The sequence below is a fragment of the Coregonus clupeaformis genome, chromosome 33 (assembly GCF_020615455.1).
Source record: "Coregonus clupeaformis isolate EN_2021a chromosome 33, ASM2061545v1, whole genome shotgun sequence".
NCBI classification, from domain to species: Eukaryota; Metazoa; Chordata; class Actinopteri; order Salmoniformes; family Salmonidae; genus Coregonus; species Coregonus clupeaformis.
This window is the reverse complement of record NC_059224.1, coordinates 28,806,546-28,833,375: the sequence shown is the minus strand read 5'-3', so window position 1 is coordinate 28,833,375 and position 26,830 is coordinate 28,806,546. Positions and strand designations below refer to the sequence as shown.

Below are 26,830 nucleotides of genomic sequence, written 5' to 3'. Positions count from 1 at the left end.
ATTTCTTTTTGTTTTTCCTCTAATTTATTCTGAGCCTCTATGTTACAGTTTTTATTGCCATCTATCTGTTCTGTTAGACTTTCTATTTCCTTTCTTAGTATACACTCTTTTGACCTAAATTGCTTTTGTTTTCGAGATGAGTACTGAATTGCATGGCCTCTAAAGGCACATTTAAAGGTGTCCCATACAATAAGGGGATTCGCTGTACCTATGTTATGTTGGAAAAAGTCAGTTATAAATTCCTTTGTTCTAATTATAAATAAATTATCATCCAATAGGCTTTGATTAAATTTCCAATATCCTCGCCCACGTGGAAATTCGGTAAGAGTAATGTATTTGCCTATTATATGATGGTCCGACCGCATTCTGTCCCCTATCAACAATTTTTTTTTACTTTTGGTGCCAACGAGAATGAGATAAGAAAGAAGTCAAGACGACTAGCTTGATTCAGTCTCCGCCATGTATATCTCACTAGATCAGTATATTTAAGCCTCCATATATCTACTAGTTCTAATGTATCCATGACATTCACAATTTCCTTAAGAGCATGTGGGTGATTGTTTGTGGTGTGATTTCCTTTACGGTCCATTGAGCTATTTAAAACAGTATTATAATCCCCCACCATAATAATATTGTCTTGAGTTGCTTGCAGGCTTGATAATTTATCATACAGTGGGGAAAATAAGTATTTAGTCAGCCACCAATTGTGCAAGTTCTCCCACTTAAAAAGATGAGAGAGGCCTGTAATTTTCATCATAGGTACACGTCAACTATGACAGACAAAATGAGGGGAAAAAATCACATTGTAGGATTTGTAATGAATTTATTTGCAAATTATGGTGGAAAATAAGTATTTGGTCACCTACAAACAAGCAAGATTTCTGGCTCTCACAGACCTGTAACATATTCTTTAAGAGGCTCCTCTGTCCTCCACTCGTTACCTGTATTAATGGCACCTGTTTGAACTTGTTATCAGTATAAAAGACACCTGTCCACAACCTCAAACAGTCACACTCCAAACTCCACTATGGCCAAGACCAAAGAGCTGTCAAAGGACACCAGAAACAAAATTGTAGACCTGCACCAGGCTGGGAAGACTGAATCTGCAATAGGTAAGCAGCTTGGTTTGAAGAAATCAACTGTGGGAGCAATTATTAGGAAATGGAAGACATACAAGACCACTGATAATCTCCCTTGATCTGGGGCTCCACGCAAGATCTCACCCTGTGGGGTCAAAATGATCACAAGAACGGTGAGCAAAAATCCCAGAACCACACGGGGGGACCTAGTGAATGACCTGCAGAGAGCTGGGACCAAAGTAACAAAGCCTACCATCAGTAACACACTACGCCGCCAGGGACTCAAATCCTGCAGTGCCAGACGTGTCCAGGCCCGTCTGAAGTTTGCTAGAGTGCATTTGGATGATCCAGAAGAGGATTGGGAGAATGTCATATGGTCAGATGAAACCAAAATATAACTTTTTGGTAAAAACTCAACTCGTCGTGTTTGGAGGACAAAGAATGCTGAGTTGCATCCAAAGAACACCATACCTACTGTGAAGCATGGGGGTGGAAACATCATGCTTTGGGGCTGTTTTTCTGCAAAGGGACCAGGACGACTGATCCCTGTAAAGGAAAGAATGAATGGGGCCATGTATCGTGATATTTTGAGTGAAAACCTCCTTCCATCAGCAAGGGCATTGAAGATGAAACGTGGCTGGGTCTTTCAGCATGACAATGATCCCAAACACACTGCCCGGGCAACGAAGGAGTGGCTTCGTAAGAAGCATTTCAAGGTCCTGGAGTGGCCTAGCCAGTCTCCAGATCTCAACCCCATAGAAAATCTTTGGAGGGAGTTGAAAGTCCGTGTTGCCCAGCGACAGCCCCAAAACATCACTGCTCTAGAGGAGATCTGCATGGAGGAATGGGCCAAAATACCAGCAACAGTATGTGAAAACCTTGTGAAGACTTACAGAAAACGTTTGACCTGTGTCATTGCCAACAAAGGGTATATAACAAAGTATTGAGAAACTTTTGTTATTGACCAAATACTTATTTACCACCATAATTTGCAAATAAATTCATTAAAAATCCTACAATGTGATTTTTTGGATATTTTTTCCTCATTTTGTCTGTCATAGTTGACGTGTACCTATGATGAAAGTTACAGGCCTCTCTCATCTTTTTAAGTGGGAGAACTTGCACAATTGGTGGCTGACTAAATACTTTTTTTCCCCACTGTATATATTGTCAAAGAATTGTGGATCATCATTATTTGGTCCGTAAAGGTTAATGAGCCATATTTGTTTATGGTCCAATAACATATTTAAAATAATCCATCTACCTTGCATATCTATTTGGATAATTTGCACATTCGGATCGAAATTACTCTTAATTAATATCATCACCCCTTTTGAATTTCTTTGCCCATGGGAGAAGTAAATTCCCCCCCCCCCCCATTCTTTTTTCCACGCTACTTCATCTCGAATTGTTGAATGAGTTTCCTGTATACAATAGATATTATATTCCTTCTCTTTGAGCCATGTAAATATTGTTCTTCTTTTGTTATTATCAGCTAAGCCATTACAATTATAACTGGCTATACTTATTTCACCATACACCATAATGAGATACAAGTTTCAAGTCTATTTATCATTATATATGTTTGTAAATTTACCAATAAAAAATAGCGTAATGATTGAGTGTCCATATAGCTGTACCGTGATATTTGCATTGCTACGGAGTAACCCTTCAATTGTTCTCCACTAATTCCCCCGCTAAAGCCCCTCCCCATCCCAAGTTGAGCCGTCATCCCAGTGATCAGCATCACACCCACGTCCCTCCGTATCCCTAAGGCCCCGAGAGGCCAGGACCCATCCATCGAAAACAGCACACAGTGCCACCCACAAAACAGAAGCAGATGAACCGCCAAAAGCATTTCCAATGCTTTCACCTCTCTCTATATATATATCTATATAACCATTTTTTTTAAATTATGCATATCCTATTTTCCATCATTATCAATTAATATGCATAATAATGTCGGCAGTTCACGCGTAGGATTCTAACATATAACCCGGATTGCCATTGTATTACATTTAATTCATTGACAAGCAATTATTATCCTAGCAAATAATTCCCATGGTCCATGTATACTATATTTAAAAATGTATATCCCTCATCTACACAAAATTGAAAGCTCTCTCTCACTACCCCTGCTCATAGACCCCCGGTCGGCTCTGGGATATGCTACCATTTCCCCTCTCACTCACTTAACGCCACACCTTTTCAAACACAAAAATGCACACCACATGGTTGACTGCGGAAGAAATGGTCAGAGCGTGCAAACGCACCCGCATCCACATCTGCCGCAAGGGGGAAAGGATGCCAGAGAGAACACAGACCCATGGGGCGGCGCACAATTGGCCCAGCGTCGTCCAGGGTAGGGGAGGGAATGGCCGGCAGGGGATGTAGCTCAGTTGGTAGAGCATGGCGTTTGCAACGCCAGGGTTGTGGGTTCGATAAAAATAATGTATGTGCTAACTGTAAGTCGCTCTGGATAAGAGCGTCTGCTAAATGACTTAAATGTAAATGTAAATGTAAACACAGGACCAACCACAACAACCATCCGCCAAAACAACAACCTCCCGCCAAAAAAGCCATGTTCTAATTATTTGTATTTAAAGATGTATTATTCTGCTTGTTATTTCGTTTGATCCTTTTATAAAATACTATACTTACTATAAATGTTATTTAATATTACAATCCCTATCATTGCTAGTATCAGGTGCTCCAATATTTGACTCCTCTATTACAACTTTTAGAATAGCCATGGAGTAGTCTTTGTGTCTCTGAACATTTGGTTGTCAATATATAATTTATCCACCACTAGTGCAACACGTTTCCCTTTTAATCTGTTTTCCTTGAAGATTGGATACAGAACTTTGCGCCTTTCTACAATCTCCCTCGGGAACTGATCATTCATGCCTATTTTCGTGCCAGCAAGTCTTTTTCCTAGGCTTTTCACCATAGCTTTATCCTTTAAAAAAGCAAATTTGGCAACGATTGGGCGCTCATATTTCTGTCCTCTTTTTCCTAAACGATGTACACATTCGAGTTGGATTTTATCGACAGCCTTGAGTGGGATTTGTAGCGCTGTATGCAGGAAGTCCTTCATAATATTCTCTGTTATTTCTCCCTCCTTTTCCTGAATACCCGTAAGTACTAGATTTTCCCTCATCGATCTAGTTTGGATGTCTAGTAAGGCTTCTCTCAGAAGGTTGTTCTCCTTTTTTAGTTCCCTAACGTCCATTTCCATTTTAGAGACTGTCACTTTTAATTCTTTGGTTTCTTTCTCCATTACCAAAGCTTTTTCGGTCACTCATTTGAAGACTCGCTTTCAACTCTTTTACGTCTTTACTGACCAATTCTAGTATGCCCAATTTGTCATTTATCGAGCTTCAACAGGTCGCTTTCCACACTTACCATACCCAGTGGTGAAAAGCATATATCATCTGTATCAGTCGATGAGTCGCGTTTCCTTTTGGGGATCGGCTCTCCACGCTTGTCTTCAGTCATGTTTGGGTGTTGCGTGTTGTTGTAATATTTGTCGATATATTTCTCTAGCCTTATGATCTGTTTTGTGTTATTATCCAGATTGAATTATATTAACTGTGAATATATGAAATGCTAATATTTAGTCTAATTTACTGATTTTGAATATTATGTTTTTATCTTGAGGTGTTTTGTACCGATTTCTATTCAATACGCCATCTTGTCTACGCGTGCCCCGCCCCCTGTCTACGCCTCCGTAGAACATAATAGTTTGTTCCACATTGGGTCTGTCACGACTTCCGCCGAGGCTGCCTCCCCTCCTTGTTCGGGCAGGTTTCGGCGTTCGTCGTCACCGGCTTACTAGCTACTGCCGATCCCATTCTCATCACTCCACTTGTCATGTCTTGTCAATCACACACACCTGGTGCTCATTCCCCTAATTAGTATGTGTATACAGTGGGGAGAACAAGTATTTGATACACTGCAGATTTTGCAGGTTTTCCTACTTACAAAGCATGTAGAGGTCTGTAATTTTTATCATAGGTACACTTCAACTGTGAGAGACTGAATCTAAAACAAAAATCCAGAAAATCACATTGTATGATTTTTAAGTAATTAATTTGCATTTTATTGCATTACATAAGTATTTGATACATCAGAAAAGCAGAACTTAATATTTGGTACAGAAACCTTTGTTTGCAATTACAGAGATCATAAGTTTACAGTAGGTCTTGACCAGGTTTGCACACACTGCAGCAGGGATTTTGGCCCACACCTCCATACAGACCTTCTCCAGATCCTTCAGGTTTCGGGGCTGTCGCTGGGCAATACGGACTTTCAGCTCCCTCCAAAGATTTTCTATTGGGTTCAGGTCTGGAGACTGGCTAGGCCACTCCAGGACCTTGAGATGCTTCTTACGGAGCCACTCCTTAGTTGCCCTGGCTGTGTGTTTCGGGTCGTTGTCATGCTGGAAGACCCAGCCACGACCCATCTTCAATGCACTTACTGAGGGAAGGAGGTTGTTGGCCAAGATCTCGTGATACATGGCCCCATCCATCCTCCCCTTAATACGGTGCAGTCGTCCTGTCCCCTTTGCAGAAAAGCATCCCCAAAGAATGATGTTTCCACCTCCATGCTTCATGGTTGGGATGGTGTTCTTGGGGTTGTACTAATCCTTCTTCTTCCTCCAAACACGGCGAGTGGAGTTTAGACAAAAAAGCTCTATTTTTGTCTCATCAGACCACATGACCTTCTCCCATTCCTCCTCTGGATCATCCAGATGGTCATTGGCAAACTTCAGACGGGCCTGGACATGCGCTGGCTTGAGCAGGGGGACCTTGCGTGCGCTGCAGGATTTTTATCCATGACGGCGTAGTGTGTTACTAACGGTTTTCTTTGAAACTGTGGTCCCAGCTCTTTTCAGGTCATTGACCAGGTCCTGCCGTGTAGTTCTGGGCTGATCCCTCACCTTCCTCATGATCATTGATGCCCCACGAGGTGAGGTCTTGCATGGAGCCCCAGACCGAGGGTGATTGACCGTCATCTTGAACTTCTTCCATTTTCTAATAATTGCGCCAACAGTTGTTGCCTTCTCACCAAGCTGCTTGCCTATTGTCCTGTAGCCCATCCCAGCCTTGTGCAGGTCTACAATTTTATCCCTGATGTCCTTACCCAGCTTTCTGGCCTTGGCAATTGTGGAGAGGTTGGAGTCTTTTTTTTTTTTTTTTTTTTTTCACCTTTATTTAACCAGGTAAGCCAGTTGAGAACAGGTTCTCATTTACAACTGCGACCTGGCCAAGATAAAGCAAAGCAGTGCAATAAAAACAACACAGAGTTACATATGGGGTAAAAAACATAAAGTCAAAAATACAACAGAAAATATATATACAGTGTGTGCAAATGTAGCAAGTTATGGAGGTAAGGCAATAAATAGGCTATAGTGCAGAATAATTACAATAGTATTAACACTGGAATGCTAGATGTGCAAGAGATTATGTGCAAATAGAGATACTGGGGGTGCAAAAGAGCAAAATAAATAACAATATGGGGATGAGGTAGTTGGGTGGGCTAATTTCAGATGGGCTGTGTACAGGTGCAGTGATCGGTAAGGTGCTCTGACAACTGATGCTTAAAGTTATTGAGGGAGATAAGAGTCTCCAGCTTCAGAGATTTTTGCAATTCGTTCCAGTCATTGGCAGCAGAGAACTGGAAGGAATGGCGGCCAAAGGAGGTGTTGGCTTTGGGAATGACCAGTGAGATATACCTGCTGGAGCGCAGACTACGGGTGGGTGCTGCTATGGTGACCAATGAGCTAAGATAAGGCGGGGATTTGCCTAGCAGTGATTTATAGATGGCCTGGAGCCAGTGGGTTTGACGACGAACATGTAGTGAGGACCAGCCAACAAGAGCGTACAGGTCACAGTGGTGGGTAGTGTATGGGGCTTTGGAGACAAAACGGATGGCACTGTGATAGACTACATCCAATTTGCTGAGTAGAGTGTTGGAGGCTATTTTGTAAATGACATCGCCGAAGTCAAGGATCGGTAGGATAGTCAGTTTTACGAGGGCATGTTTGGCAGCATGAGTGAAGGAGGCTTTGTTGCGAAATAGGAAGCCGATTCTAGATTTAACTTTGGATTGGAGATTCTTTATGTGAGTCTGGAAGTTGAGTTTACAGTCTAACCAGACACCTAGGTATTTGTAGTTGTCCACATACTCTAGGTCAGACCCGTCGAGAGTGGTGATTCTAGTCGGGTGGGCGGGTGCCAGCAGCGTTCGATTGAAAAGCATGCATTTAGTTTTACTAGTGTTTAAGAGCAGTTGGAGGCTACTGAAGGATTGTTGTATGGCATTGAAGCTCGTTTGGAGGTTTGTTAACACAGTGTCCAATGAAGGGCCAGATGTATACAAAATGGTGTCGTCTGCGTAGAGGTGGATCTGAGAGTCACCAGCAGCAAGAGCGACATCATTGATATACACGGAGAAAAGTGTCGGCCCAAGAATTGAACCCTGTGGCACCCCCATAGAGACTGCCATAGGTCCAGACAACAGGCCCTCCGATTTGACACACTGAACTCTATCTGAGAAGTAGTTGGTGAACCAGGCGAGGCAGTCATTTGAGAAACCAAGGCTATTTAGTCTGCCAATAAGAATGCGGTGGTTGACAGAGTCGAAAGCCTTGGCCAGGTCGATGAAGACGGCTGCACAGTACTGTCTATTATCAATCGCGGTTATAATATCGTTTAGGACCTTGAGCGTGGCTGAAGTGCACCCGTGACCAGCTCGAAACCGGATTGCATAGCGGAGAAGGTACGGTGGTATTCGAAATGGTCGGTGATCTGTTTGTTAACTTGGCTTTCAAATACTTTCGAAAGGCAGGGCAGGATGGATATAGGTCTGTAGCAGTTTGGATCTAGAGTGTCACCCCCTTTGAAGAGGGGGATGACCGCAGCAGCTTTCCAATCTCTGGGGATCTCAGACGTTATGAAAGAGAGGTTGAACAGACTAGTAATAGGGGTTGCGACAATTTCGGCGGCTAGTTTTAGAAAGAAAGGGTCCAGATTGTCTAGCCCAGCTGATTTGTAGGGGTCCAGATTTTGCAGCGCTTTCAAAACATCAGCTGTCTGAATTTGTGTGAAGGAGAAGCGGGGGGGGCATGGGCAAGTTGCAGCAGAGGGTGCAGAGTTGGTGGCCGGGTTAGTGGTAGCCAGATGGAAAGCATGGCCAGCTGTAGCAAAATGCTTGTTGAAATTCTCGATTATTGTAGATTTATCGGTGGTGATAGTGTTTCCTAGCCTCAGTGCAGTGGGCAGCTGGGAGGAAGTGCTCTTATTCTCCATGGACTTTACAGTGTCCCAAAACTTTTTGGAGTTAGTGCTACAGGATGCAAATTTCTGTTTGAAAAAGTTAGCCTTTGCTTTCCTGACTGCTTGTGTATATTGGTTCCTAACTTCCCTGAAAAGTTGCATATCGCGGGGGCTATTTGATGCTAATGCTGTACGCCACAGGATGTTTTTGTGCTGGTCAAGGGCAGTCAAGTCTGAGGAGAACCAGGGGCTATATCGGTTCTTAGTTCTGTATTTTTTGAATGTGGCATGTTTATTTATGATTGAGAGGAAATTACTTTTAAGGAACAACCAGGCATCCTCTACTGACGGAATGAGATCTATATCCATCCAGGATACCTGGGCCAGGTCAATTAGGAAGGCCTGCTCGCTAAAGTGTTTTAGGGAGCGTTTGACAGTGATGAGGGGTGGTCGTTTGACCGCGGTCTGTTTGATTGAGTGTGTGGACAGGTGTCTTTTATACAGGTAACAAGTTCAAACAGGTGCAGTTAATACAGGTAATGAGTGGAGAACAGGAGGGCTTCTTAAAGAAAAACTAACAGGTCTGTGAGAGCCGTAATTCTTACTGGTTGGTAGGTGATCAAATACTTATGTCATGCAATAAAATGCAAATTAATTACTTAAAAATCATACAATGTGATTTTCTGGATTTTGTTTTAGATTCCGTCTCTCACAGTTGAAGTGTACATATGATAAAAATTACAGACCTCTACATGCTTTGTAAGTAGGAAAACCTGCAAAATCGGCAGTGTATCAAATACTTGTTCTCCTCACTGTAAGTGTTCCCTCTGTTCCCCTTGTCTTTGTGAGTGATTGTTCCATCGTGAGAGCGAGTAGCTCTTATTGCCATGGTGGAATATTTCCCTTGTGATAGTTTCGTTTTTGACACTTGCCGTGTTTTATTTATGTAAATAACTTCGGTGTTTTACCTCCTGCACCTGACTCCTTCATTCACACAGTTACATTTTAGTCATTAAGCAAACGCTCTTATCCAGAGCGACTTACAGTGTGTGCATACATTATTTTTGTATTTTTCATACTGGCCCCCCGTGGGAATCGAACTCACAACCCTGTTGTTGCAAACGCCATGCTCTACCAACTGAGCTACATCCCTGCCGGCCATTCCCTCCCCTACCCTGGACGACGCTGGGCCAATTGTGCGCCGCCCCATGGGTCTCCCGGTCGCGGCCGGCTACGACAGAGCCTGGATACGAACCAGGATCTCTAGTGGCACAGTGCCTTAGACCACCTCATTACAGAATAACTCACCCGCTGAATGGAGTCAGCAGGAGAAGACCGCATGCCTGGAGTTGTGGCAAGGGTCCAGGAGCATTCCTCAATGCTGGCCAGCTTGGGGGAAGCGATGGATTGGGTTCTTCAGGTAGTACAACGCCTGGAGAAGAGAGCACCCGATCTATCGAGACCAGCTGGTCAACCAGATCCAGCCACCTACACCCCAGCCCCTGGAGGGATCCAGATATCCCGGCCACCGGCGTTTGATGGGACGGCAGCGCGATGTAAGGGATTTCTGCTCCAACTAGAGTTGTATTTCTCCAGCATCAGGCCGGCGCCACTGGAGCGGGAGAAGGTATCCGTCCTCGTTTCCTGCCTTTGTGGGAGAGCCCTGGAGTGGGCCAACGCGGTGTGGAATGAGGGAGGTGCCGCGTTGGAGGACTACGGGGACTACTCTTTCGGGCCGTTTTCGATCACCCGCCTGAGGGTCAAGAGGCGGGCGAACGACTGGTCCATCTGAGGCAGGGGACGAGGACCGCACAGGACTATGCGCTGGAGTTCCAGACGCTGGCAGCGGGGTCCGGGTGGAACGAGCGGGCCCTGATCGACCATTTCTGGTGCCACCTAAGGGAGGACATCCGATGGGAGCTAGCCTGCCGTGATACCATGCTATCGTTCTCCCAACTGGTGGACATGGCCATCCGGCTGGACAATCTGCTAGCAGCCAGAGGACGTCTTGGTAGTGGTCTGCCCGTTCCCACTCGGACGACTCTGACCCCGAGCAGATGGAGCTGGGGGGAGCCGCCGGTTGAGAGAGCGCAGGAGGACAGTGACAGTGCCACTCTGGTGGCACGAAGGGACAATCCATCTCACGTCGCAGTCAACGTTCCTTTGGGTCTGGAGGCGGTAGGCAGGGTACTCGCGCATCACCCCAGGTAACGAACACCCAAACTTGTTCAGAGCCCTTTGCGGCGCACTGTACCTTATCTATCTCCTTTCCCGATCACCTGGGGCCTCATGTACAAAGACTTGCGTTGAATTCATACTAAAACATTGCGTACGGACAAAGCCATAAATGTGCGTACGCACCAAAAAAATCTGATGTATGAATCTCTGCGTACGCAGCATTCCACATACATTCTCTTTGTACATCCCAATCAACGCGAAATTGAGCGCACATGCACGAGCACCACACCACACCCTGTCTCCTCCCTCAATTAAATCAATTTAAATATGGTAATTAGTCCAATTTGGCAAAAGAAACCTGCAAGAACATGGCTAAAGCAAGCAAGAAACGAAATTTCACTGAAAACGAATTAGAGGTGCTACTATCAGAGGTAGAAACAAGAAAAAATATTTTATTTGGAAATCTGTCCTCTGGAATTAATAACAAAAGAAAGAAAAAAGAGTGGGCGAGTTTGTCTGATGCCGTCAACGCGGTGGGATCTGAGAGTCGCACCGTAAATGAACTGAAGATGAAATGGTCAGACATAAAGGTGGAAGTTAAGCGGAGAACTGCTGCGCACCGACAAAGTGTGGGCAGAACAGGCGGTGGTACAGGGACCGATGAACTTGCACCCTTTGATCAGAGAGTTGCCTCTGTTGTAGGAGACACGTTAATCTCTGGAATCGTATCCGCTGATGTAGGAGACTCGGATATACTACAGGACTGCCAGCAAGGTGACTCAGATTTATTTCCTTAACTTTGATATACATAGCCAGCCACCGTTTAATTTTAAAATGCATGCAATATAGCAAAAGGTACACCAGAGATTTCACGTATCCACTGCTTTTATTGCAAATGCGTGTACCCATTAATAAGGAACAGACTCAAATTACTGTTAAGATGTGCCTGTGTTTAATTGGACTTAGGAACCGCAGGAACGTCCACTGGCACGCACTCAGAGTCCGCACCACCTGAGCAGCCAGAGCCCATTCAGTCCAGCGTCTCCCGTGTCTCTAATGTTCCCCCCAGTGCTGAAGCCCGTCCATCTGGCCGTGTCTTGACGCATGCTGTTCTGGAGTCACAACAACAAATTGTTAGGGCCATTGAAGAAATGAACAGTCACCTTAAAAATGTCACTGACGCACTCACAGAAATAAGCCATTCATTAAAAGAATTGGTCAAAAAATGAACTTTGTGTCTGAGTACCATTTATATTGTCACAATAACACGTTGACGGGCCTGAATGGCTTGTTGATTGTGCTGCACATATACTGGTCCTGGGTCAGGGTCATCTGGCGGTGCCCCCACCTCACCAAGGGGTATGCCATGCCTGTGCGCGACATTGTGCAGCACTCCACAGGCCAGTATGATGCGGCAAACCTTGTCAGGGCGGTATAACAGCATCCCCCCGGTCCTGTCAAGACAGCGCCACTGACATTTCAGCTGCCCAATCGCCCGCTCCACAACTGACCGAGTGCGGGAATGGGCATCATTGTATCTGCGCTCTCGGTCAGTTTGTGGGTTGGTGAGGGGGGTTAACAGCCACGTCTTTAGTGGATAACCACTGTCTCCTGATGGGCAGTAATAATAATTACAGACACAACCATTTTACTTTTAGATAGAACCATACATTTAAATGCATAACTTACCAAGTAGCCACCCATCGCGCACCCTGCCAGCTTGGAGTCTCATCCCAACCATGCTGTTTGTAAGGATATATGAATCATGGGTTGACCCAGGCCACCTTGCCACAATATTTGTTAGGCGCATTTGTGCATCACATATAATCTGCACATTTATTGAATGGAAATGTTTCCGATTCACATATGCAAATTCGTCTTCAGATGGCGCCTTTATAGCAATATGTGTGCAGTCGATCGCTCCGATTACATTAGGAAAACCGGCTATCGCTGCAAATTGCGCTTTGATGTTTGGCTGGTCACCTGCATCGTATGGGAACGTTATATACCTGGTAGACAAGCGGATGATGCCGTCCCATACAGGTGGCATTGCACGGCTCAAACACGACTGGCTTATTCCTGAGCGGTCTGCCAGTTCTCTTTGGAAAGAACCGGTTGCTAGGAAACCAAGTGTAGTAAGCACCTGTAAAGGAACGGGTAATGCGTGGCTCCTCACTGTCTCTCTTTCCAAATTCGGACCCAACTCAGCGCAGAGCTCCAAGAGTATAGCCCTTGGAAATCTGAAACGGCTGATGAGCCAGTCATCGTCGTGGGCCAGAAAATCACCGTGGTCCCTAAAAACTCGTTTCTCTCCGGATTTGTCCATTGAAAATGTCTTCTAATAAAGCCAAAGCTGCCATTGCTAGACGGGTTGTATCAATTTTCACATCCTTTATATATGTTCTTACTTAATTGCATAATTAATAGAATATTCTAATAAGACTCGTGTGACAATAATATGGCAAATCATTTATCAATTACAAATTATAAGCAATATCTGGCAGGTGCGATAGAACAGTTCGTAGTGTAATGTTTGCCACTTCACTTTATTGCCTCTATGAGTCGCCAACGGACAAACATCACAAAAATGTACGTACGCCAGGCCTGAAGTTTACGTGGAAGAACGCACATTCTTACGTTAATTTCACTGTTAGTACATCTGACCGTGAACGTGAAAGCTGGCGTACGCCGTGTTTTCGTGCGTACGCAAGATTGATACATGAGGCCCCTGGTAGTTTCCCAGTGTAAGGCGCTAGTCGATTCAGGTGCAGCTGGGAACTTTATGGACAGGGCATTTGCACGCCGTCAAGGCATTTCATTGGCCATTCCACTCCCCATCAGAGCACTTGATAGTCGACCATTAGGGTCCAGGTTGGTTAAGGAGGTTACTGTACCAGTCACAATGATTACACAGAAGACGCATGTTGAGCAGATCACTTTTTTGATTATTGAGTCTCCTGCTTACCATGTAGTCTTAGGTATTCCGTGGTTAGCCCTTCACAACCCCAATTTTTCATGGCCACAGAGGGTTCTTACGGGGTGGTCGCGTGAGTGTCCGGGTAGGTGTCTAGGTGTTTCCGTTGGTGCGACCACGGTGGAAAGTCCAGACGGTAACCCCACCGTGCACATTCCCCCCGAATACCATGATCTGGTGCTCGCATTTTCCAAGACGCAAGCGACTAAATTACCACCTCATCAGGAGGGGGATTGCGCGATAAACCTTCGGGTAGACGCTGTACCTCCCAGGAGTCATGTGTATTCCCTGTCGCAGGCTGAAACGGAGGCTATGGAAACATACGTCACCGAGTCCCTGCGCCAGGGGTAAATACGTCCCTCCACTTCACCTGCTTCCTCAAGTTTCTTCTTTATGAAGAAGAAAGATGGCGGTTTACGCAGTTTACGCCATCATGCATTGATTATCAACCACTGAATAAGGTGACGGTACAATTTAGTTGTCCTCTTCCCCTCATTCCTTCAGTGATTGAGTCAATGCATGAGGCCCGTTTCTTCTCCAAATTAGACCTCAGGAGTGCCTACAACCTGGTGTGTATTCGGGAAGGGGATGAGTGGAAAACAGCATTCAGCACAACATCGGGGCATTATGAATACCTGGTGATGCCCTACAGTTTGATGAATGCTCCATCCGTTTTCCAGTCCTTTGTGAACGAGGTGTTTCAGGACATGCTTGGTCGCGGTGGGGTGGTCTACATCGATGACATCCTGGTGTATTCCGCTACGCGCGCCGAGCATGTGTCCCTGGTTCGCAAGGTACTGGTCCGACTGCTGGATAATAATTTTTATGCCAAGGCAGAGAAGTGTGAGTTTTTCCAGCAGTCAATCTCCTTCCTCGGATACCGCATTACTACCACAGGTGTGGAGATGGAGGGAGATCGCATTTCAGCCGTGCGTAATTGGCCGACTCCAACCACGGTGAAGGAGATGCAGCGCTTCCTTGGCTTTGCCAACTACTATCAGAGATTTATTCGGGGCTTTGGCAAGGTCGCAGTTCCCATTACCTCCTTGTTGAAGGGTGGGCCGTACCGGCTCCGCTGGTCTGCTGAGGCTGATTTGGCCTTCAGTAGATTGCGGGGTCTGTTCACCTCCGTCCCGGTACTGGCTCACCCCGATCCATCACTACCGTTCGTAGTGGAGGTGGATGCGTCCGAGGTAGGGATAGGCGCTGTCTTATCCCAACGCTCGGGCATGCCACCCAAGCTCCTCCCCTGTGCATTCTTTTCGAAGAAGCTCAGCTTGGCGGAGCAGAACTACGGCGTTGGTGATCAGGAGCTGCTGGCTGTTGTCCGAGCTTTGACGGTGTGGAGGCATTGGCTCGAAGGGGCGAAACACCCTTTCCTCGTCTGGACAGACCCCCGTAACCTGGAGTACATTCGGACAGCGAGCAGGCTGAATCCTTGCCAGGCCACATCCTCTATCCCTCCCTGTTGAGGGATTTCCACCATTGCCATCCGACTTGCCCTGCTCCGCGTCCTCCTGGCCGTCCCCGACGCCGGGGTCGGCGCACTGCTGGAGCTGCGGGTCAAGGGGTGGGGTACTGTCACGACTTCCACCGAGGCTGCCTCCCCTCCTTGTTCGGGCAGGTTTTGGCGTTTGTCGTCACCGGCTTACTAGCTACTGCCGATCCCATTCTCATCACTCCACTTGTCATGTCTTGTCAATCACACACACCTGGTGCTCATTCCCCTAATTAGTATGGGTATGAGTGTTCCCTCTGTTCCCCTTGTCTTTGTGAGTGATTGTTTCATCGTGAGAGCGAGTAGCTCGGTTGAGCTACTCTTCCATTTGTTATTGCCAAGGTGGAATATTTCCCTTGTGATAGTTTCATTTTGACGCTTGGTGCGTTTTATTTATGTAAACAGAATAAACTCTGTACTTCAGTGTTTTACCTCCTGCACCTGACTCCTTCATTCACACCTCATCACAGGGTCTTTGTGTCATGTCCAAAAACATTTGTGATTGTCTCCTTTCTATCACAACGTGAACGTTATGAGAGTCTATTTTTATTGAACAAAGGATGTTGAGGGTTCCCAAAAACTGTCTGGATGGTATTCAGGAACCAGCAGGATCAACATCCTCAGTCTCTTTTCAAAACCTGTCCAGTCCCCATTGTTGGAAAGCACACATACCCTCCACTTCCTGTTCAATTTCCGCAGTGGCCTGTCTCCTCCTTTTCTACATGAGTTGCTTATGCTCTTTTCCTCTCTTTTCATTCTGCTTCATCCAGCTAAATCCCCAAGTTCCCACAGTGCAGGTTTGTATGCTAATGGAAAAAGCAGTACACTCTAAGCATGCATGACTCATTATCAGTAACCGAGACACTGCCCTGGTAAATCTACTACAACTACAATTCTCTTGAGAGGTATTCATCAGGCCAAGACAGTAGCCTCTCATTGTTACATTTCAATCTACCTACTCAAAGGAAAGTAGAACCATTGCATCCCTCATGTGTGTTTCAGATGCCCAGTAAGAGTGGGGAACCTAGGAGCCTAAGGCAAAGTAATGGAACTGTAAGTATTTTCTACTTTAAAACAACCATTTGTCAGACTATGTTACTGTATTTGTTTCGACCTAAGGCGTAGTTCAGTAAGTAATCACAGTCATCCCTGCGTCAATAATCTTCCACATAATCAGCATCTCATGTACATAGCCTTATATTGCGTAATAGCTCACCAATGAAAACAAGTTAAGTTTTGACATTGGTGGATGTGTACTTCAACTTGTTTGTTGAATGTGTCCACAGCTATTAAAGTGGTGCTATGTTATACTCAGCATGTTGTATTGGCCTCTGAAAGTCAATGTCGCCTACAGTCCTCACTAATCTACTGAATCTAGGTAGCCCTTTCCTGCAGTCAATGACCAAAAGCGCCCTCTTTGGCCTCACGGGTGGAAAGTTATTAAACATTTTCATAATTTTTTTTAGCGGCGAAAATCCTGTATTTCTATGTCAAACAGTTTTGTTATATTTCAGTCCTCTGTGATGTATATACAGTGTAATATTGGGATGCAAACTAAAAATGTAATACATTTCAACTCTATGTCTGACATGGTACAGGTGTCTTCTTTTTTAAGCCCATAACCATGTGTTTGGTGTATACTTTTGTTTCAAAGTAGATTTGTTTAAGACTACCAAGAATCACTCTGTGTGGCCCTGATTTAGCCCACTGCAGTACAAGGTTAACTACCCAGCCTGGCCTAAGAGCCATATGGAGCATACTATACATATTTGTATGTACCTCCAAGATGAATGATATGCACTAATGGTCTAGTTACTTTAGTAGGGAGGTTGGTTGGGGAGGATGGGTAGGCGTATACCGCGACAGTCTAGCAATTTTCGTTGTAGTTCTCCTAACCTTTTACGTAAGTTATTCTAACTTTTGTTGTTAGTTCTCCTAACCACCAACCTAAATTGTCCCCCTTATTCTTCTTTGTTGTTAAGATGCAACAAGTAACCTGGTCTCAGGGAAAGATGTATAATACTATCCTCCAATTAATATGCTATTCTATGTCCAGGTAAGACGTATGATACTATACGTTCTCTAATTATTATGATATTATATGACTGCTATTACCTTCATAATGTACCCTAACCTAATGTAATACAGTATATCATACTAAACGGAAGTAGCGAATTGACATACCAAATACTACGAATTGCCCTGAGACCAGGTTGAACTACCATGTTCTGGAAAAGTCCAAAGAGTAATATGAAAACAAACATGTCAGAGGGTTTAAGGGTTTGCATTCTTTGTGTGATTGCAAAGTGCTTATGAATTGTATCTTGTGATATAGGCTACTGTGGTGATGAATACTTGGGCAAACTGAGGACTGTAGTCATTAGGGTCAGGTAAGCTTTAGCTATTGCTACGAGTTAGTGCAAATCCAGATTTATCTTAAACACCGGACTTAACTGGTTCTGATTATCAATCATAACAGAATGATAATCAGAAAGATTCTTTTCCTAAAAGAGATTTGGATCAGTTTACAGTGAGTAACAGTTTCCACTGGGCAGTCTGTTCTGCTCTGTCCTCCTCCTACTGTCTACAGCCATCCCACTTGCTTTGGGATTACAAATTATATGTTACTACGAACTGGTCTTGTTTCGTTTCGTTTCATTTGCATGAGAGGGCAGGTGGTATATGTACTGTAGGATCTTTATTTAGTTACGCAAGTGAGAGGTTGACTTTGGGCCTGACCCAGTGACTCTCCGAGCCATTCATCACACATTACCTCTGGTTATTTCACTATGTTCCCTCAGTGAGAGCAAGCGTATAACTGCTTACAGACCTCTCCCGGTGAAATTATTGCTATGGCGAATATGTACAGTATTGCCAAAAGAATCTTGTGCTTCAATGTGAAAGTGATTAAATATCAAGCATATTAGGTATGTGAAATATAATGTAGAACTCGCCATTCCTGGCTTGATTTTTGAGATTTGGATCTTGCCATGGAAAACCAGGGCCCAACTGGCTAAATATAGACTAACCAGCATTGCCTACGCACCAACCAGGCTACGTTGTTAGCGACTGCTGATGTGGAAGTGTTAAGAAAATACACAGAAAAGTATTTAGTGAAATGTGGAAATACTTTGTATGTGCCAGGAAAATTAGCTATGGTCTTTGTATGCATGCTGCATACTTTCTTTATTATGACCTTTCAAATAACAAAAAGCTGTGAAAAGGTAAAGATTTTATGATATCCCATCCATCTAAATCCAAATACAGTATCTTGATTCATGGGCAATGGCTTGAACTGGCTTCTAATACTTGGGTTAACTTGGACACCTTTAGCCAATGTACTGGCACTGCCGTGGATAGCAGCCATTTTACATGTGTTTTTTTACGATGACCTTAACTTTTTTTCTACATAATGTCTCCGCCATAAATTGCTATGACCGAAAATAGCTTCTGGACATCAGAACAGCGATCACTAACCTCGATTTGGATTACAATTTCTACTTCAACGAGTCGGCAGCTCTGGAGGTTCTACTTACTCCAGACCAGGCCCTAATCGCTGGGACTCGAAAGAGAAAGCGACGGCACAAGAGAGGCAGAAGACCCGGCATCCTGACGAGACTATGTTGGCGAGCAAATAAATCGCCTCTACCCTCCGTTCTATTGGCGAACGTACAGTCACTAGAGAACAAACTGGACAAGCTCCGTCCGAGACTATCCTATCAACAGGAACTGAAGAACTGTAATATTCTATGTTGTTTCTCGAAGTAGCTGGTTTTCCCATGCATCATCAAGACCAGTCGGCAATGTTCCCTCTAAACTGTGCGCGGGGGCGCAGCTCCCCCTGGACTGCCATGCAGAAGAAATATCAGCCTGCGCAGGGAAGCACGAGATTGAACTTTACTCAACTTTCTAGAGTTTTCCCCTTTAGTTAACACTATCAACATTTCCCTTTACTGTGGGAATTGTGATCAAATCAACACAATATTAGCCACTTTCAATGCAACATACCAAAAACAAAACAAACTATGCAATACTTAGTACGCAAAACTAACTATGCAAGAGATTTTGTTGTAGGCATCGGAATAGGATTCTATTGCATTGACAGGCACGACTCAGGCCCTTAGTCTACACAGACCGGTGCACTATAACTAATCAGAGACGCAATAGGCCTACAGTGCCTTTGGAAAGTATTCAGACCCCTTGACATTTCCCACTTTACAGCCTTATTCTAAAATTCATTAAATTGTTTTTTTTCCCCTCATCAATCTACACACAATACCCCATAATGACAAAGAAAAAAATTGTTTTTATTTTTTTGTGCTAATTTATAAAAAATAAAATTAATAAATACATAAGTATTCAGACTCTTTACTCAGTACTTTGTTGAACAACTTTGGCAGTGATTACAGCATCGAGTTGTCTTGGGTATGACGCTACAAGCTTGGCACACCTGTATTTGGGGAGTTTCTCCCATTCTTCTCTGCAGATCATCTAAAGCTCTGTCAGGTTGGATGGGGAGCGTTGCTGCACAGCTATTTTCAGATCTCCCCAGAGATGTTAGATTGGATTCAAGACCGGTTTCTGGCTGGGCCACTCAAGGACATTCAGAGACTTGTCCCGAAGCCACTCCTGCATTGTCTTGGATGTGTGCTTAGGGTGGTTGTCTGTTGGAAGGTGAACCTTCACCCCAGTCTGAGGTCCTGAGCGCTCTGGAGCAGGTTTTCATCAAGGATCTCTCTGCTCCGTTCATCTTTGCCTCAACACTGACTTGTCTCCCAGTCCCTGCCGCTGAAAAACATCCCCACAGCATGATGCTGCCACCACCATGCTTCACCGTAGGGATGGTGCCAGGTTTACTCCAGACGTGACGATTGGCATTCAGGCCAAAGAGTTCAATCTTGGTTTCATCAGACCAGAGAATCTTGTTTCTCATGGTCTGAGAGTCTTTAGGTGCCTTTTGGCAAACTCCAAGCGGGCTGTCAGGTGCCTTTTACTGAGGAGTGGCTTCCGTCTGGCCAATCTACTATAAAGGCCTGATTGGTGGAGTACTGGAGAGATGGTTGTCCTTCTGGAACTTTCTTCTTTCACCACAGAGGAACTCTAGAGCTCTGTCAGAGTGACCATCAGGTTCTTGGTCACCTCCCTGACCAAGGCCCTTCTCCCCCAATTGCTCAGTTTGGCCATGCAGCCAGCTCGAGGAAGAGTCTTGGTGGTTCCAAACTTCTTCCATTTAAGAATGATGGAGGCCACTGTGTTCTTGGGGACCTTCAATGCTGCAGACATTTTTTGGTACCCTTCCCCAGATCTGTGCCTCAACACAATCCTGTCTCGGAGCTCTATGGACAATTCCTTCGACCTCATGGCTTGGTTTTTGCTCTGACATGCACTGTCAACTGTGGGACCTTATATAGACAGTTGTGTGCCTTTCCAAAGCATGTCCAATTAATTGAATTTAACACAGGTGGACTGCAATCAAGTTATAGAAAAATCATCTCAATGATGATCAATGGAAACAGGATGCCCCTGAGCTCAATTTTGAGTCTCATAGCAAAGGGTCTGAACACTTATGTAAATATGGTTTTTCTGTTTTTAATTTTAATACATTTGCAAACATTTCTAAAAACCTGTTTTTGCTTTGTCATTATGGGGTATTGTGTGTTAATCCATTTTAGAATAAGTAACAAAATGTGGCAAAAGTCAAAGGGTCTGAATACTTTCCGAAGGCACTGTATATGCAAATAGACCATTGCCATATATGGATTTGTGCCATTGACTTTGAACTGGACTGTTTTACAGCATATTATGCACTTCTTTTGAGGACAAAGCAAGAGCTGCATGTAGCCATGTGTGCACATTTGTTCATATTCTTTGCTAGTTAGTGAGTTATTAGCCCAATTATAGCAAATTTGTAGTCAGCAATGTGGGAGAGATTGCTTCCTACAAGAGCACAAAACATGTACTTTCTAGCCATCTTTGAAAAGCGAGTCAGGTAACAAGCTTTTTTTTCTTTTTTTGGGGGGACAGTGTTGTATTTTGAGACAGGCTTGAATAAGCTAAGTAGCCAATAGGCAGAGGGTAGCACCATTTGTCTGATTCTCTGTAATAATGGTATGGGAATAATAATTAATTGTATTTTGTAAAGTGGTTTCTTGCATTAAACAACACAACAAAATGTTCAGCCACCTCCTTGTCTGAAGGACAAGTAGATAAACAGGTTAATGTCAAGACCTGCATGTTTAAAAAAAAAAATCACAAGTAATGTAGGCCTACATTGAACACCACACATTGGCTGCTACTGTTTTTATGTTAAAATGTTATGTGATGCATTTTCTCCGTAGTTTTTTTTGGTCGGCCACTCTGGTAGGCCTACATTATGATCAAATAGCCACAGTAGCCTACTGTTAAAACAGTAAATTAAAGCAGTTACAGCCTCGCAGGGTTCACACTAAACGCACAGCGGAATTTGCACAGAAGTTTGCGCTCAGCAGACCTGAAATGCGCTCAGCAGACCTGAAATTTGCTCGGTGCCGGAAAATAATTGAGGGAACATTGCCGGTCGGCAGCCTCAGTTAAGATGGAGGGGGGAGGGGTGGGTCTCTTTGTTAAAAACAGCTGATTCGCGATCTCTAATGTTAAGGAAGTCTCACGTTTTTACGTGCCTGAGTTAGAATACCTCATGATACAATGCAGACCATTCTATTTACCAAGAGAGTTTTCATCTATATTTTCCGTTGCTTTCAACCACAAACTGATGCTGGCACTAAGACTGCACTCAATGAGCTGCATAGGGCCATAAGCAAACAGGAAAATGCACATCCAGAGGCAGCGCTTCTCGTGACCGGTGATTTTAATGCAGGGAAACTGAAATCCGTTTTACCTCATTTTTACCAGCATGTCACCTGTGCAACTAGAGGCGACAAAACTCTAGATCACCGAGATTACTCCACACACAGAAATACAAGGCTCGATCTCACCCTTCCTGACGGGCCGCCCCCAGGTAGTGAGGGTAGGTAACAACAGTTTTTCACAATTCCTGACATTTAATCCTAGTAAAAATTCAATTTTAGGTCCGTTAGGATCACCACTTTATTTTAAGAATGTGAAATGTCAGAATAATAGTAGAGAGAATTATTATTTTCAGCTTTTATTTCTTTCATCACATTCCCAGTGGGTCAGACATTTAGTTGAACTCATTTAGTATTTGGTAGCATTGCCTTTAAATTGTTTAACTTGGGTCAAACGTTTCGGGTAGCCTTCCACAAGCTTGCCAAAATAAGTTGGGTGAAATTTGGCCCATTCCTCCTGACAGAGCCGGTGTAACTGAGTCAGGTTTGTAGGCCTCCTTGCTCGCACACACTTTTTCAGTTCTGCCCACAAATGTTCTATAGGATTGAGGTCAGGGCTTTGTGATGGCCACTCCAATACCTTGACTTTTAAGCCATTTTGCCACAACTTTGGAAGTATGCTTGGGGTCATTGTCCATTTGGAAGACCCATTTGCGACCAAGCTTTAACTTCTTGACTGATGTCTTGAGATGTTGCTTCAATATATCCACATAATTTTCCTTCCTCATGATGCCATCTATTTTGTGAAGTGCACCAGTCCCTCCTGCAGCAAAGCACCCCCACAGTATGATGCTGCCACCCCCGTGCTTCACGGTTGGGATGGTGTTCTTCAGCTTGCAAGCTACCGCCTTTTTCCTCCAAACATAACGATGGTCATTATTGCCAAACAGTTCTATTTTTGTTTCATCAGACCAGAGGACATTTCTCCAAAAAGTACGATCTTTGTCCCCATGTGCAGTTGCAAACCGTAGTCTGGCTTTTTTATGGCGGTTTTGGAGTAGTGGCTTCTTCCTTGCTGAGCGGCCTTTCAGATTATGTCGATATAGGACTTGTTTTACTGTGGATATAGATACTTTTGTACCTGTTTCTTCCAGCATCTGTTGTTCTGGGATTGATTTGCACTTTTCGCACTAAAGTACGTTCATCTCTAGGAGACAGAACGCGTCTCCTTCCTGAACGGTATGATGGCTGCGTGGTCCCATGGTGTTTATACTTGCGTACTATTGTTTGTACAGATGAACGTGGTACCTTCAGGCATTTGGAAATTGCTCCCAAGGATGAACCAGACTTGTGGAGGTCTACAATTATTTTTCTGAGGTCTTGGCTGATTTCTTTGGATTTTCCCATGATGTCAAGCAAAGAGGCACTGAGTTTGAAGGTAGGCCTTGAAATACATCCACAGGTACACCTCCAATTGACTCAAATGATATCAATTAGCCTATCAGAAGCTTCATTTTCTGGAATTTTCCAAGCTGTTTAAAGGCACAGTCATCTTAGTGTATGTAAACTTCTGACCCACTGGAATTGTGATACAGTGAATTATAAGTGAAATAATCTGTCTGTAAACAATTGTTGGAAAAAAATTACTTGTGTCATACACAAAGTAGATGTCCTAACCGACTTGCCAAAACTATAGTTTGTTAACAAGAAATTTGTGGAGTGGTTGAAAAACGAGTTTTAATGACTCCAACCTAAGTGTATGTAAACTTTCGACTTCAACTGTATGCTGCTGCTACTGTTTATTATCTATCCTGTTGCCTAGTCATTTTACCCCTACCTATATGTACATTTCTATCTCAATTACCTCGTACCCCTGCACATCGACTTGGTACTGGTACCCTTTGTATATAGCCAAGTTATCGTTACTCATTGTGTATTTATTTCTCGTGTTCTTATTTTTCTATTATTTTTCAAAATTTTCTCTCTGCATTGTTTGGAAGGGCCTGTAAGCATTTCACTGTTAGTCTACACTTGTTGTTTACCAAGCACGTGACAAATAATATTTGATTTGATTTGATTTTGATTTGATTCCACCTACCTGTCCAAGGACTGTACCATTATCTGTTCAGAGACCCTGTTTTTGTGGTCAGTGCTTCTTCTCTGCATCTCTCTCTCTCTGCCTTAGGCTCCAGTTGTGTGGGACAAGGAAGCTCATTAACCATATGCCTCATATGCTGCTCACAGACTTCAAAAGCGAAATGTCTGGGACACAGCTTTTTGCAATCTGTGGTTTATGTGCCTTGAAATAAAGGCACATAAAAATATGAATGTGTTGTTCTCTCTGTGTGTGTGTGTGTGTGTGTGTATGTGTGTGTCCTGTATACAAAAAAAAGACAAAAAAAGAATGCATTAAAGTTTAATGAAGTGATATTTTATGGTTGATATTAGAACCCCCAAGAATGCTTTTAGCTGTCAGTGTCTGGTAACTTTTTAACAGTTATTCAACTCTTCTTATTAAGTCAGTTCATAAAAAAATGAACTAATAAAAACACATAGTTCAGATACAGAACTGTTTACCTTGTGTTTTTGTATCCTTTTCCATGGGAGGAAACCCTGGGGTCACATGCTCATATGCTCTGGGACCCCACATTTCAGTACATACATCCTGATATGGCTCCAGTTATGGTGGACACTTCCAGAGCAGATCCCTAATAGATTGGGCATGGTGTTGTGCGCTTGTCTAACTGACAGTAAAAGTACATTAGCACAAACCCACTTTGACTCAGTGCATGTTCTCATGTTCATTAGACATTGGAGCAGCATTCCCGTGTTTAATAAAACCGCAGTGCTCTGTTTGGGGGCCTCCGTCTAGCAGTGGAAAAATTATAAGAAAATGTATTCAGTATGAATCCAATTTGTAACCACAAAGAAAGCTGAGACCCTTTGAGATCTGCTACTCTTGCCATTTAAAATTGGAAGCATCCTATTGTTTTCCTTTCCTTATGCTTATATAAACAGTCAGGAGTTTGTAGACAGCTCAGAAAACATGACTGAGCATAATATCCGCACTCACTGTGGATCTGCCTATTAAAGAAGATCTGAGGTTACAGTACACAGGCAGCACATACACTGACTGTAGTTTCCACTGAAACATATGAGATCTCCCACATTTTCTCACATACATGTGGAATGGCTGGGATTATCCAGGCTGGATTTATACTCTCCGCGCTCGGTTTGAGTCTGATGAAAGACCTGCTTGAAGGGATGAAACACGATGTTCTGTTTCACCTATAATCCCTGCCGCTGCCAGCTAGCAGCAGGTGGGATATTTCCATGCAGTGATTTTGCCAGAGCTGCATGTCAAAGTTTATTAGCTGACCCAGTAATTGTGACTATAAAGTAAATAGGGTCAAGTCTGTGTTGTGTCCACAGCTTTGTCCTAACAAGACATGGGAAACTGAAAGGCATGTAAAAAAATAAAAAAAATAAAAACAATACAGCAATTAGGTCCAAGTAGTGGTGCTAATGGTCTGGCTATAGACTCCATAGGCCAGTTCAAAAACGAATGCACTTTGCAGAGAGAGAGATGAATGATATATAGTCAGGTCCATAATTATTGGCACCCTTGATAAAGAGGAGCAAAAAATACAATATAATTTGTTTTTATACAAATACTGAGCTGTATTGTATGCAGAAGAAAATGGGGAAATTATATTATGTTATAGTAATAAAATTGCTCAGAGAAAGAGATTTTGTTGAACAAATAATCATACAAAATCTTAAAAATATTGGGTTTTTTATATGGATATGACCTCCTGGCAGAGGCAACCAGGTTTTTGGCAAAAAAAAAAAGTAAATGATGCCCTTGACCTTAACAAGGGCCCCATGACCATTGGAAGCAAAATTGCCCCACAACATCAAAAATTCACCACCATATTTTACCATAGGTATGAGGTACTTTTCTGCATATGCGTCTGTTTTTCAACGCCAAATCACCACTGGTGTGTGTGGCCAAAGAGCTCTATTTTCATGTCATCTGATCATAACACTGGTTCCGATCTAAGTGGTGGATTTGAAAAACAGAAGCATTTGCAGAAAAGTACCTCATACTTATGGTAAAAAATGGTGGTGGATCTTTGAGGTTATGGGACTATTTTGCTTGCAATATGCAATATAGCTCAGTATTTGTATTATATATTGTATACAGTCTTTTTTGCTCATCTTTATCAAAAGGTGCCAATAATTATGGGCCTGACTGTATCTACCATATACAGTAAATAGTTTATCTCAATTTTGATGTGTTGTGCTACCCATTTATCTGTAGTTTTGCAAGCTGTCTTTCCTTTAGAGGACAAGGGAATGGCTAATCTGTCAAAGATGCTTAATAAAACTATTTTCTACCCCACTGACATGATTAAAGGAATAAATAACTTCTAAAAGCTTATTTTGTGACGTGAAATATCACGTGAGGGTACACCAGGCACCAGCCGTTTCTATTAGCTCTGGGATTACGTCATGATTTTTAGTGAAGGTTAGCAGCTTTACCATGTATTGGTAGCACCACCCTGGCCTTGTGGTCTGAACGGCTGTACAGGCGGTGGAAATGTAACTCAGACATTGAGGTTTACAGTAGTCTGTGAAGAAAATAAAGCTTGAAGTGCTGTAAAGCTGTCCTCATTTGAATCCTTGTTGTCTAAAAATAAGCATTGAAACATGCATAAACACTGTAAAACGTAGTCTTTCTAACCTGAACACTGCACCAAGTGCAGTTACAATCCCAGGACTTTATTTGACATTTATCAAGTATCCATGTGGTTAGTATCTGCATCAGAGTCAGAAGTTGTAGTAGTTTTCCATCACCTTCTGAATGCTTTACAATGTACTAGGACTACTGTTTGAAATGTAAAAATGCTGTGATTTAGTTTTGCTAATTTAGTTTTGCGTTTGTACTGTTTCTGCCATTAGTACTCAACAGCAATGTATTTGCTTTTAAACAGAGAATACAGATTGTTGAAACACGTTTAAGATAACTTTAT

General features: G+C 43.4%; 2 long non-coding RNA genes across 2 annotated transcripts; one reads left to right on the top strand and one right to left on the bottom strand.

The window, feature by feature from the left end:
• Positions 1-10,643: 10,643 nt before the first annotated feature.
• On the top strand, positions 10,644-11,767 carry LOC123482447. The gene is made up of 2 exons (XR_006657718.1): positions 10,644-11,311; positions 11,504-11,767. It is a non-coding gene; the product is annotated as an uncharacterized LOC123482447 (long non-coding RNA).
• A 307-nt stretch (positions 11,768-12,074) lies between these two features.
• On the bottom strand, positions 12,075-12,839 carry LOC121549291. The gene is made up of 2 exons (XR_005996782.2): positions 12,227-12,839; positions 12,075-12,148 (listed from the first exon to the last, which is right to left on the bottom strand). It is a non-coding gene; the product is annotated as an uncharacterized LOC121549291 (long non-coding RNA).
• Positions 12,840-26,830: the final 13,991 nt, after the last annotated feature.